The sequence below is a fragment of the Budorcas taxicolor genome, chromosome 11 (genome assembly GCF_023091745.1).
Source record: "Budorcas taxicolor isolate Tak-1 chromosome 11, Takin1.1, whole genome shotgun sequence".
NCBI lineage: Eukaryota > Metazoa > Chordata > Mammalia > Artiodactyla > Bovidae > Budorcas > Budorcas taxicolor.
Genome location: NC_068920.1, coordinates 137496465 through 137510084, shown reverse-complemented (window position 1 = coordinate 137510084; position 13620 = coordinate 137496465). Strand labels below are relative to the sequence as shown.

Genomic DNA, 13620 nt, shown 5'->3' with positions numbered 1-13620 from the left:
ATCTTGACTGTTTAAGTGAATACTAAACACAAAAATGTTGCAGATAGGGAAAACTCAATGGGAGTTGCAGACACTGTGATAGCTGAGGTCACTACAAAGCTTGACTCTGAAGCTTTGTAAAGCTTTACGTGACATCACTTCATTCTCTTAAAGGAGAAACCAAAAGTAAAGCCAGTATCTTGGTAGAGAGCTGATGCTCAGCAAAGGTTAGGTCTCATTTCTATCCCATCCCTCTCCATTCCTCTGATGAAGTGCAGACTACCTGTTCCTTGAATTCAGTCGTTCCACTGCTCGACAAATGTTTATTGAGCATCTGCTCCTTTGCTAGGACCGCCCCAGGCTCTGGAGATACCATGGGGAAAATGGTGGGCATAATGATGCCTTCACAAAGCATGCCATCCCACAAACATTGATGTTCCCCGAAGATCCCTCCTGCCCTCTGTTTTCTTCTATACGTGCTTCTCGGAAGATATAATTTATATTGTTCATTCACCTGTGCTTTCAACATTGATGATTCCATCTTTATCCCAAATCTCCCTCCTAAGCTCCAGATGTATATATCCAATGCCAGTTAGCCATTCCCACCCAGAGGTCTTTTAAGTACCTCACATGCAACCTGCCCATGGCTTAACCCATCATTTCCTTCCCAGTGCCTAAGTTTTCTCTTTCTGATCCCAGTGAGTGTCATCATCACTGGCTCTTCATACTCCAAATTCTGGAACCATCAACTTCAATGAATATTTGTTGGGTGCCTCCTTTGAACCTTGCACAGGGAGGATATTTTGATATACATGGTCTAATCTTTGGCTTTCTTCTTCTTAGCAGCCTTTCATCCCTTGTTTGCCATATCCAACGTGACTTTAGTCTAATCAGTTTGATGACTACATAGTTTCTTTCCCCCTCCTCTTCCTCTCTGAAGCTGATGTCCTAATTTAAGTTTCAAAAACCTTTCACTTATATCACTGGAATCCATTGAGAATAAAATCTTTGCCCAGCTTGTTATCTAATGTCCTGCATGACCTGACTCAGACCCAACTACATAGCCTTACCTCCATTTCTGCCCTTTTCCCAGAGACTTGATCTCTAGCCACACTGCAGGACTCTTTCTTAAGTAGGTCCTTCTGTACCACGGCATCTTGCCAGAGGTGGCTCCATTTCCTTGGATGGCTTTTTTCCTGTTCTAGACTTTTTGAAATTCTACCCAGGCTTAAAGATCCTCTGCTGTTGTTGTTCAGTCGCCAAGTTGTGTCCGACTCTCTGCGACCCCATGGACTGCAGCGCGCCAGGCTTCCTGCCTCTCCCTCCAGTTTTCTGGCATTTCCTTAGATTATAGTAGGCTCTGCTTCCCCTGCACTTCCAGAGAGATTGCTTTGTATACTGGTGGTCACAGACACCTCAGGAGAGCTTAGTGTGGAGTGCTAGAGGGAGCAGGCTCTATCTAGAGTTCGTGTGTCTGGTTCCACTTCTAATTTGAGATAGGACAATGCATCATTGATCATAAACTGCATGAGGCCTTCAGTGGAGATGTAGCATGGATGCATCTGGATGGAGAACATACCAGACCAGTGCACCTTCAGGAGCTTTGCCCCTTGATTTAGTTAAAAAAAGGAAAAGTTGTTTGTAACACATAAATGTCCTGTGAAAACAAAACAAAGCAAAAAATTTGGACTAAGTATGGTCAGATCCCTATGGGCATTTCAAGACAAAGGGCAGGGAGCAGATAACTAGGTGAAGGCTGTTTAGCCAGAGAGAGTAATAGAATGAGATCAGCACAGCAGTGATAACATCAAGGCAAGGCCCTCGATACTTCCCACATCATTTGTCAGGGTGCGTTAGGTAATCGCTGTCCTATTTTGCTGCAGCTATGAGATAAGGTAACTTGCTTATGATTGTTGGGGAGAAACATGACAGCATGCAGGCAGTTGTGGCCAGGATCTTAATCATGAATCAGAGGAAATTCAATCCAGGGTAAAATTCAACAGGCTGGAAAAGCATAGATGGAGCATAATTTGGACGAAAACAACAACAGAAAACTTTACATTTTTTTAAATTATATTTTACCTTTTGAATTACATGGGAAATCATTCCAAAACTATGATTTTTCTAGTAAAGCAATGCAGTGTGCCAAGAATATTGATATTTGGAGTTTGTATATTGGGAAATAAAACCACCTACTGAAGTAGGGGTGCCATTGAAACAGGCCAAAGTTTCTCACCTGAGGATGCTGTTATTACTTGATAATGATAGCAGATGACACTGTTCTGGGAAGGTGTCCCTACGTCCCTGCCACCCTGCCCAGGTGTTCGCTCCCTCCTCTGGGTGCCCACCACCTTGCAGACATATATCAAGTATAACATTTTTCAGGCCTTACTTAAATAATTGTGTTATTTGTTTCCCTTCCAGACTGAGGGCTCCTAAGGGATCTCCAGGAGATTTCTTAAAAGGTTTGCATTTTTCCCAACAATGAATTTCTAAGTTTTGTTTTGCATTTTTTTTTTTTTAAATAATTACCCTTACTTTAGTGAGGCAAGAAAGCTGAGTGAGAACTCAGAAGAAGAATGTGAGCCATTTGATCTGAGGTCATCCTCCTCGGCCAGAACTGAGTGAGAGGAAATTCAGACATCAAACACGTGAAAGCTCACTGGGTCTTTCCGAAGGAGTGAGCATCTGCTGAGAATTGTTCCTCATAAGGAAGAAGGATGCTAACTGCACGATTCTGTCAGGGTCCAACAAGGAAGAGACGTTCAGGACCCTGAATTGCACCAAACCATGCAGCTCTGGAAAAGATTCTGAGAGTCCCTTGAACTGCAAGGAGATCAAACCAGTAAATCCTAAAGAAACCAACCCTGAATATTCACTGAAAGGACTGGTGCTTAAGCTCTTTGGCAACCTGATGCAAAGAGCCGACTCATTGGAAAAGACCCTGATGCTGGGAAAGATTGAAGGCAGGAGGAGAAGGGGACGACAGAGGATGAGATGGTTGGGTGGCATCATCAACTCAATGTACATGAGTTTGAGCAAACTCTGGGAGACATGAAGGGTAGGGAAGTCTGGCGTGCTGTAGTCCATGGGGTCGCAAAGAGTTGGACATGACTCAGTGACTGAACAACAGCAATGCAGCCCTGAGGGCCAAGGACACAGGAGTAGCACTCACCCCCCACCACCACCCCACCCCATGAAGCGGAGCCTGGATTCCCCTTCTGGGTTGCTGGGCTGGCTGCCTTTTGGTGTCTGCATAGGAGATACTGTGCTTCTAAGGAGGAGCCTGGGTGGGTCCTGCAAGGGTTCTACTCTGCCACCCCTTCCTGACCCCTCCACACAGGTGTCTCTCTGCTGAAGAGACCAGGCTTGGGGTCTGCAGCCCTTGTTCAAACAGGTACCACCAGCAGCCAACTGGGTCACCTGGAGCTCTGAACACTTTTCCCCATCTCCCTCCCTCCCTTAGAAATGCCTCGCTCTCTCAGTGTTAGAGAAGAGATCTGTGAGCCGGTGAGATGAAGGATGGGAAAGAACTTTGTATGAGCCTGTCTGATGACTCATTAGCCGTTTACCCCCTGAACCAAAGCAAAGCCCTCTGTGAGAAGGCAGCTTTGCGTGGAAGGGGTCAGACATTAATCATCAGTCAGTAACCACTTCTTGCTGCTTCCCAGGTGGCTCAGTGATTAAGAATTTGCCTGCCAGGGACGGAGGAGCCTGGTGGGCTGCCGTCTATGGGGTTGCACAGTCGGACACAACTGCAGTGACTTAGCTTAGCTTAGCAGGAGATGCAGTAGATGGAGGTTCAATCCCTGGGTTGGGAAGATCCACTGGTGAAGGGAATGGCAACTCACTCCAGTATTCTTGCCCTAAGAATTCTGTGGACAGAGGAGCCTGGTGGGCTACAGTCCATGGGGTCGCAAAGAGTGGAACATGACTGAGTACACACGAGCAGTAACTTCTTGGCTCTTCCCTGAGTGGCCTTATCTGAGAATGAGGTTCAAGGGGAAAATTGAAAGAATGTACGCTTCAGTAGGGACGCCAGGTGGGGCAGGCTCATCAGGCAGCCAGGATAAGGATTCCACTTGCTGTCTGAAAGAGGAGTGAGAAAAGATGGAAGAGACGTTGGGGAGTACGGTGTTGGAGAGAAGGACGGAAAGGAACAGAAAACCCTCCCCTGCCTGGGATGGTTCCTGGGCTGACCTTGGCCTGGAAGGGAGTAGATTGAGCCAGAGACCCCTGATGCTCTGCCTCACCTGGGAGCCTCGCCCAGGCAATGCGCTGGGAGCAGGGACAAAACTTGAGGCAATAATGGCCTATCTCTTCACTAAGAGTGAGAGTCAAGCTCATAAAGAGAGTTGGTGGAGAGGGGATCGTGCCAGAGAAAACAGGCAAGCAAAACAGAACTTCACCCAAGACTGCAGGCCGACAGAATGAATATAAGAACGTGGATTCTTTCTGAAATAGGAACTGGGCTATAAACAGCTAAACATGTGAAGGGGAAACGATTGCACAGAGGAAACTGTTCCCTTCAAGACGTGTGTTGTTAAAACTGGGCCAAAGAACTAAACAGACATTTCTCCAAAGAAGACATACAGATGGCTAACAAACACATGAAAAGATGCTCAACATCACTCATTATTAGAGAAATGCAAATCAAAACCAGAATGAGATACCATCTCAAGCTGGTTGGAATGGCTGCTATCAAAAAGTCTACAAACAATAAATGCTGGAGAGGGTGTGGAGAAAAGGGAACCCTCTTACACTGTTGGTGGGAATGTAAACTGGTACAGCCACTATGGAGAGCAGTGCGGAGATTCCTTAAAAAACTGGAAATAGAACTGCCTTATGACCCAGCAATCCCACTGCTGGGCATACACACCGAGGAAACCAGAATTGAAAGAGACATGTGTAACCCAATGTTCATCACAGCACTGTTTACAATAGCTAGGCCATGGAAGCAATCTAGATGTCCATAGGCAGATGAATGGATAAAAAAGTTGTGGTACATATATACAATGGAATATTACTCAGCTATTAAAAAGAATGCATTGAATCAGTTCTAATGACGTGGATGAAACTGGAGCCTATTATACACAGTGAAGTAAGTCCGAAAGAAAGAAAAACACCAATACAATATATTAATGCATATATATGGAATTTAGAAAGATGGTAACGATGACCCTATATGCAAGACAGCAAAAGAGACACAGATGTAAAGAACAGACTTTTGGATTCTGTGTGAGAAGGCGAAGGTGGGATGATTTGAGAGAATAGCATTGAAACATGTATATTATCATATGCGAAATAGATCACCAGTCCAGGTTCGATGCATGAGATAGGGTGCTCAGGGCTGGTGCACTGGGATGACCCTGAGGGATGGGGTGGGGAGGGAGGTGGGAGGGGGTACACCCATGACTAATTCATGTCAGTGCATGGCAAAAACCACTACAATATTGTAAAGTAATTAGCCTCCAATTAAAAAAAAAAAAAGTGTGTTGTTAGTCTTCAGAGTACATCCTATTTTTACCTCCCTAAACAAGTGGCCCTTAAAACAGGGTTTCTTGGCCTTAGCAACTATGAACATTTGGGGCCAGTTAGCTCTTTCTTGTGTTGTGAGGGGCTGTCCTGTACATTGTAGGCTATTTAGCAGCATCTGTGGTCTCTACCCAGTAGCACCCTCTCCTCAGAGTGACAATAAAACATGACTCTGGAAGCTTCTAGAAGTGCCACAAGGGTAAAATTCACCCCTGTCTGAGCACCACTAGCTTAAACGTTCTTTGTTACTTCGTCCAGCTATTTCCTGATGTCAGCTTTTCATTTTTTCCATCACTGGGCTCAGTTTATACTCCCTGCTTTACATAATTTGCTCATCTCTTTGACCACGTTTCCTCCTCCATAAAATTTTAATGTTAGTAAGAAATGACATTTTGGAAGCTCAAGTAAGATTGTGTTTCAGCAAGTGGTAGATTGACCATGTCTTATTTAACTAATTAGTAGCATAATTAGCACATTTTCGAATTTACTGATAGGGACAATCTGGAGAGGGTAGCCATTCCCTTCTCCAGGGGATCTTCCCAACCCAAGGATCGAACCCAGGTCTCCTGCATTGCAGGCGGATTCTTTTCCATCTGAGCCACCAGGGAAGTCCAGGGACAATCTAGAGTGCTTAATTGAAGCACTGAGCTTGGAGTAAGAAAACCTGTAGTCTGGTCTCTGCCCACATGTGTGGGTTCTGCCAGTTCAACCCTCCAAAGTGTTAAAGGCAAATGGGTATGATGTGAACTTGTGTAGCATACCTATGCAGGTATCATCATTTTGTTTTGCAGCTTTTATTATGTGCTAGCACTTTATAAAACAATTTCTTCTAGGAAGCTTTTATGGAATAGTTTGTCTCAGTCTCAACAGTAATCCCACATTAATTGCATTTAACACATGTGGAGCTAATCTGTATTAGGAAACCTGGAGAGACACATCAATATGAAAAGACAAAGGAAGATGTAAGACAGAGGCACGAAATCTTAAAAGGGGTCAGTTTGATAAATCATATGTGAATGACTTCATACATGCTATACAGTCCATGGAGTCCACCAGGCTAGAATTACTGGAGTGGGTAGCTTTTCCCCTTCTCCAGGGAATCTTTTCAACCCAGGAAGTGAACCAGGGTCTCCTGTATTGCTGGCAGATGCTTTACCAACTGAGCTATCAGGGAAGTCCCATACATGCTTATTAGAAATATGAAAATAAGACAGAAATACCTTCAGCAAGTGACTGAAACAAAACAATTAGAAAAATACAAAACTTCACAAGAGGTTAAAACTGACTTCAGTAGAAAATGCTCTAAATGTTAAATGCATTTTAAAAAATAGGTGAAGGGCTTCCTTAGTGGTCCAGTAGATATGAATTTGCCTGCCAGTGTAGGGGACATGGGTTCAATCTCTGGTCCAAGAAGATCCCACATGCCTCAGGGCAGCACAGCCTATGGGCCATAACTGCGAAGCCTGCCAGTTACAACTACTGAAGCCTGAGCGCCTAGAGCCTGTGCGCCACAAGAGAAGACCCCTCAGTGAGAAGCCCCACTTGCCACAACTAGAAAGCCGACAGGCAGCAACAAAGACCCAGCACAGCCAAAAATTAACTAGTTGATTTAAAAAATTTTAAAAAGCAGGTAAGTGTTATCATATGGTACATAGACACCTGAACAAGTTGCCTCTGTGAAAATTGATTTTAGAAGGACTGATTTTAGGACAATGGTCAAATGTCAAACTGGTTTCTTAGAAAACTATGCTACTCTGGCGATTCTGGTTAGACAGTCAGGTTTTGGAGTAAAAAGGAAAAAAAAGGCCAGCAGATACAGCAAAAGTAAAATAAGGCAGTGTCAAAGGCCAGGTTTTTATCCAAAGGTTATATCCCTGGAGGCCAAGCACATGATAGAGAGGAAACGTGGCTGTGGTGCCCCTGGGTGGGGGTCCCTTAGTGGAGGAGCCTTCCCCAGCCAGTTGGGCTACTTGCCCGACTTTATATTTCCTCGAGGTTCTCATCCCGTCCTGAGTTAGTACTTATTTGTTTATTTACTTATTGATTGTCTTCTGCATCCCTACCCCCCAAGCAACACACATGTACACACACACACATACACACGTACACACATACAGAGATATAAACTCTTTAGTCACTGTTGACTTTGCTAGGGCTTGTCCTTCGGACCTCTTCAGAACTCTTAGTTGCTGAGTATGGTTTATTTGTTTACTTAGCATTAGATCGTGGACCACTTACACCCTGATCCCTGATCCTCGAAACAGCTCTGCCAGGCAGGGATCACATTACGTCTTCAGAAAACTCACAGATTTTGGTCAATTGCTCAGTCATGTCTGACCCCTTACTACCCCATGGACTGTAGCCCGCCAGGCTCCTCTGTCCATGGGATTTCCCAGGCAAGAATACTGGAGCGGGTTGCCATTTCTTTCTTCAGGGGTTCATCCTGACCCAGGGATTGAACCTCTATCTCCTGCATCTCCTTCATTTGTTGGTGGGTTCTTTACCACTGAGCCACCAAGGAAATCCCACTCAAGACATGGTAGATCCTTAATAAATATGCTGTTAATGGGGGGGGGGGGGGGGAGACCTCACAGATTTAGTAGAATGGGTTAAACACACTCACAATAAATCTTTTTTGTTGTTTTAATGTGAAGAATCTGATGTTCAGAGAGGCTCAGAAGCACATCTAAGATCATACAGCTAAGAATGAGCCTCACTGCTATTTAAAGCAAGGTTGTATAACTAAAATCTTTATAAAATGCCATTGTGCCCCAAAGGAGCAATGGACATCAGGCAAAGAAGTCCTGAATTTCCTTTCTTTAATTAATTAATTAGTTTTGGGGGCTGGGTCTTCATTGCTGCACTTTGGCTTTCTCTAGTTGTGGCAAGCAGGGGCTACTCTTTGCTTCCGTGTGTGGGCTTTTCATTCCAGTGGCTTCTCTTGTTGCGGAGCAAAAGTTATAGAGTGCAGCCCCAGTGCTGTGGCATAGGCGCCTAGATCCGCTTGTCTGGAGGCATGTGGGCTCTTCCCAGACCAGGGATCGAACTTGTGTGCCCTGCAGTGGCAGGAGAATTCTTAATCACTGGACCACCAGGGAAGTCCCTGGATTTCTTTATGTTCTATTATGTCCTTCAACTTCCAGCAGCATCCCCCGGGAAGTTTAGGTCTATTCCATGCTTGGGTGCAGAACAGAGCCCTGGAAGGCCCATGGAAGGTCACCTGGTTCCTGTGGCTGACTTAGACAAGGTGGAAGACAATGGCCCAAGTTCCCCAGTTCTGGTTTTGGAGATAATGCTGGATATATAATGTGAGCCATAATTAATTAAGAAATTTCTGCTGCTGCCAAGTCGCTTCAGTCGTGTCCGACTCTGTGTGACCCCATAGACGGAAGCCCACCAGGCTCCCCCGTCCCTGGGATTCTCCAGGCAAGAACACTGGAGTGGGTTGCCATTTCCTTCTCCATAAGAAATTTCTAGTAACTACGTTAAAAAGGGAAAAATAAACAGGTAAAATTAATCTTAATCATATATTTTACTTAACCCAATATATCAAAATGATTGTCATTTCAACATGCAATCAGTATAAAAACTATTAATGATATGTTTTGTTATGTTTAATTAAAATAAACTAAAATTTTAAATTCAGTTTCTCAGTTGTTCCAGTCACATTTCCATAGAGGATAGTAATAGAGAGTACAACACTAGAGAAACATTTAGGGTTGGTGGCAGTTCTTTGTGAGACTCCGTGTATAGTATCTCATTAAGGTGTTTGGAGCCTCTCCTCCATGGCACCTCACATGCTTACTCAATGGCTCAGTGTTCCAGAAAACAAGTTAGAAACTGAATACCTTTCGTAACCTAACCCTAAAAGTCACATCACATCTCTTCTGCTGTATTCTATGGTTGTCCATAAAGGTTTTTTTTTTTCCATTTTATCAATTTATTTTTTAATACTTTTTACTTTTTGAATCAGTTCTAATGAGGTGGATGAAACTGGAGCCGATTATACAGAGTGAAGTATGCCAGAAAGAAAAACACCAATACAGTATACTAAGACATATATATGGAATTTAGAAAGATGGTAATGATAACCCTATATGCGAGACAGCAAAAGAGACACAGATGTAAAGAACAGACTTTTGGACTTTGTGGGAAAGGGAGAGGGTGGGATGATTTGGGAGAATGGCATTGAAACATGTATACTATCATGTAAGAAATGAATCGCTAGTCTAGGTTCGATACAGGATACAGGACGCTTGGGGCTGGTGCACTGGGATGACCCAGAGAGATGATATGGGGAGGGTGGTGGGAGGGGGGTTCAGGGTTGGGAACTCATGTACACCTGTGGTGGATTCATGTCAATGTATGGCAAAACCAATACAGTATTGTAAAGTAAAAAAATAAAATTAAAAATTTTTTTGTAAAAAGTATGTCCATAAAGTTTTATTGGTACATAGCTATGCTCATTTGTTTACATACTCCCTATGGCTCCTTTTGTACTACAGTGGCAGAGTGGAGTAGCTATGAGGCAAAACTTAAAATATTTACTGTCCAGCCCTAGACAGAAAAAGTTTGCTGACCCTGCTTGTAGAATAGTAAAACTTTGGATGATGTGGTATGGACTCCCAGTTTTTAGACATCAGAGTAAAGTTAAGATGATGGTACCTTCTTGTCCTGGAAATATCCTCAAAGCAACAAAGAGAGCAGAAGTCACACATATAAACTCCATCTTTAACAAAAAAGGGAAACATCTATAACCTTGAACCACAACTATGAGGAAATGCAGTGGAGATCAAACAGGGCCAAAGGAGAGACCAAGAGATTATACTTGTGCCTTGGATGTCACAGAGGAAGCTGGCAGAACACAATTCCTCAAAGTGGATGGCCCATCATGAAGAGAAAAAAATCAGCAATTCCTTACCTGGAACAATGACACTGTCATAAGTAGAGTGAGGGCAGGGCCACTCTTGAAACTGATTTGACACCAAAGATAGTCAGGGATGTCAGTTACTTAGTTGTGTCTGACTCTGCAACCTATGGACTATAGCCCACCAGGCTCTTCTGTCCATGGAATTCTCCAGGTAAGTATACTGGAGTGGAGTGCCATTTCCTACTCCAGGGGATTTCCCCCCAGGGATCGAACCTGGGTCTCTTGCATTGCAGGCAGATTCTTTACTATCTGAGCCACCAGGGAAGCCCTCGGCTTTCCGGGAAGTACTTATGGTAGAGAACCCAAATGCCAATGCAGGAGACATAAAAGACACGGGTTCGATCCTTGGGTTGGGAAGATCCCCTGGAGAAGGGCATGGCAACCCACTCCAGTGTTCTTGCCTGAAGAATCCCATGGACAGAAGAGCCTGGCGAGCTACAGTCCATAGGGTCGCAGGCACTTGGACACAACTGAGTGACTTAACATGCACACACCCACAGGCATAGTCAGGGGTGACAGGCTGTATCCCAGGACACTGGCATACTGTGAGAGGAGTGGAGTAGAGAGATGCTGTCCTGCAAGCAGCATCCCCAAATCTCTATTGGCCAGGAAACAATAGGAGCTAAAAACTGACACCCACAGCTCTTTATTCCTTTGGAGTTGTGTCTGTTTCCCAGTGCTGGCTGCTACAAATTGCTACCATCTTGGGGACTTAAGACAACAGAAATTCATTCTATCACAGTTCTGGAGGCCAGAAGTGTCAAATCCAGGTGTTGTTGGGGCCATGTTCTCTCTGAAGTCTCCAGGGAGGGGAATCCTTCCTTGCCTCTTCCAGCTTCTTGTGGACCTGGCATCCCATGGCTTTTTCACGGTTCTAGTCTCTACCTCCATCTCCACACGACTTTCTTCCCTGAATTTATTATTTTAGGTATATGCTTATGAGTGGAATTGCTGGGTCAATGTGGTAATTCTATGTTTAGTTTTTTTGAGGAACCACAAAACTTTTCCAGAGTGTCTGCACCATTTTACATTCCCACCAGCCAGGCACAAAGTTTGCAGTTTCTCCACGCTGTCACTGATATATTTCTGTGATTTAATTACAGCAATCCTAATAGGCGTGAGGTGGTATCTCATTATGATTTTGATTTTCATTTCCTTAATGACTAGCGATGTTAAGCATCTTTTCATGTGCTCATAGTCCATTTGTAAGCCTTCTTTGGAGAACTATTTAAAGTCCTATGCTCATTTTAGTGCTCGCTTTGGCAGCACATATACTAAAATTGGAATGATACAGAGAAGATTAGCATGGCCCCTGTGCAAGGATGACACGCAAATTCGTGAAGCATTCCATATTTTTAACTCTCCAGAAAGCAGGAATAGAAGGAACATACCTCAACATAATAAAAGCTATATATGACAAACCCACAGCAAACATTATCCTCAATGCTGAAAAATTGAAAGCATTTCCCCTGAAGTCAGGAACAAGACAAGGGTGCCCACTTTCACCGCTACTATTCAACATAGTTCTGGAAGTTTTGGCCACAGCAATCAGAGCAGAAAAAGAAATAAAAGGAATCCAAATTGGAAAAGAAGAAGTACAACTCTCACTGTTTGCAGATGACATGATCCTCTACATAGAAAATCCTAAAGACTCCACCAGAAAATTACTAGGGCTAATCAATGAATATAGTAAAGTTGCAGGATATAAAATCAACACACAGAAATCCCTTGCATTCCTATACACTAATAATGAGAAAGTAGAAAAAGAAATTAAGGAAACAATTCCATTCACCATTGCAACGAAAAGAATAAAATACTTAGGAATATACCTACCTAAAGAAACTAAAGACCTATATATAGAAAACTATAAAACACTGATGAAAGAAATCAAAGAGGACACTAATAGATGGAGAAATATACCATGTTCATGGATCAGAAGAATCAATATAGTGAAAATGAGTATACTACCCAAAGCAATTTACAAATTCAATGCAATCCCTATCAAGCTACCAGTGCTATTTTTCACAGAAATGGAACAAATAATTTCAAGATTTGTATGGAAATACAAGAAACCTCGAATTGCCAAAGCAATCTTGAGAAAGAAGAATGGAACTGGAGGAATCAACTTGCCTGACTTCAGGCTCTAGTACAAAGCCGCAGTCATCAAGACAGTATGGTACTGGCACAAAGACAGAAATATAGATCAATGGAACAAAATAGAAAGCCCAGAGATAAATCCACACACATATGGACACCTTATCTTTGACAAAGGAGGCAAGAATATACAATGAAGTAAAGACAATCTCTTTAACAAGTGGTGCTGGGAAAACTGGTCAACCACTTGTAAAAGAATGAAACTAGATCACTTTCTAACACCGCACACAAAAATAAACTCAAAATGGATTAAAGATCTAAATGTAAGACCAGAAACTATAAAACTCCTAGAGGAGAACATAGGCAAAACACTCTCCAACATAAATCACAGCAGGATCCTCTATGATCCATGTCCCAGAATTCTGGAAATAAAAGCAAAAATAAACAAATGGGATCTAATTAAAATTAAAAGCTTCTGCACAACAAAGGAAAATATAAGCAAGGTGAAAAGACAGCCTTCTGAATGGGAGAAAATAATAGCAAATGAAACAACTGACAAACAACTAATCTCAAAAATATACAAGCAACTTATGCAACTCAATTCCAGAAAAATAAACGACCCAATCAAAAAATGGGCCAAAGAACTAAATAGACATTTCTCCAAAGAAGACATACGGATGGCTAACAAACACTGGCTCAACATCACTCATTATTAGAGAAATGCAAATCAAGACCACAATGAGGTACCACTTCACACCAGTCAGAATGTCTGCGATCCAAAAATCTGCAAGCAATAAATGCTGGAGAGGGTGTGGAGAAAAGGGAACCCTCTTACACTGTTGGTGGGAATGCAAACTAGTACAACCACTATGGAGAACAGTGTGGAGAGTCCTTAAAAAATTGCAAATAGAACTGCCATATGACCCAGCAATCCCACTGCTGGGCATACACACCGAGGAAACCAGAATTGAAAGAGACACATATACCCCAATGTTCATCGCAGCACTGTTTATAATAGCCAGGACATGGAAACAACCTAGATGTCCATCAGCAGATGAATGGATAAGAAAGCTGTGGTACAT

At 43.1% G+C, this 13620-nt stretch overlaps 1 non-coding gene across 1 annotated transcript; it reads left to right on the top strand.

Moving 5' to 3' along the window:
• The first annotated feature begins 11694 nt into the window (after positions 1–11694).
• On the top strand, positions 11695–11801 carry LOC128057130 (U6 spliceosomal RNA). The gene has a single exon (XR_008200303.1). It is a non-coding gene; the product is annotated as a U6 spliceosomal RNA (small nuclear RNA).
• Positions 11802–13620: the final 1819 nt, after the last annotated feature.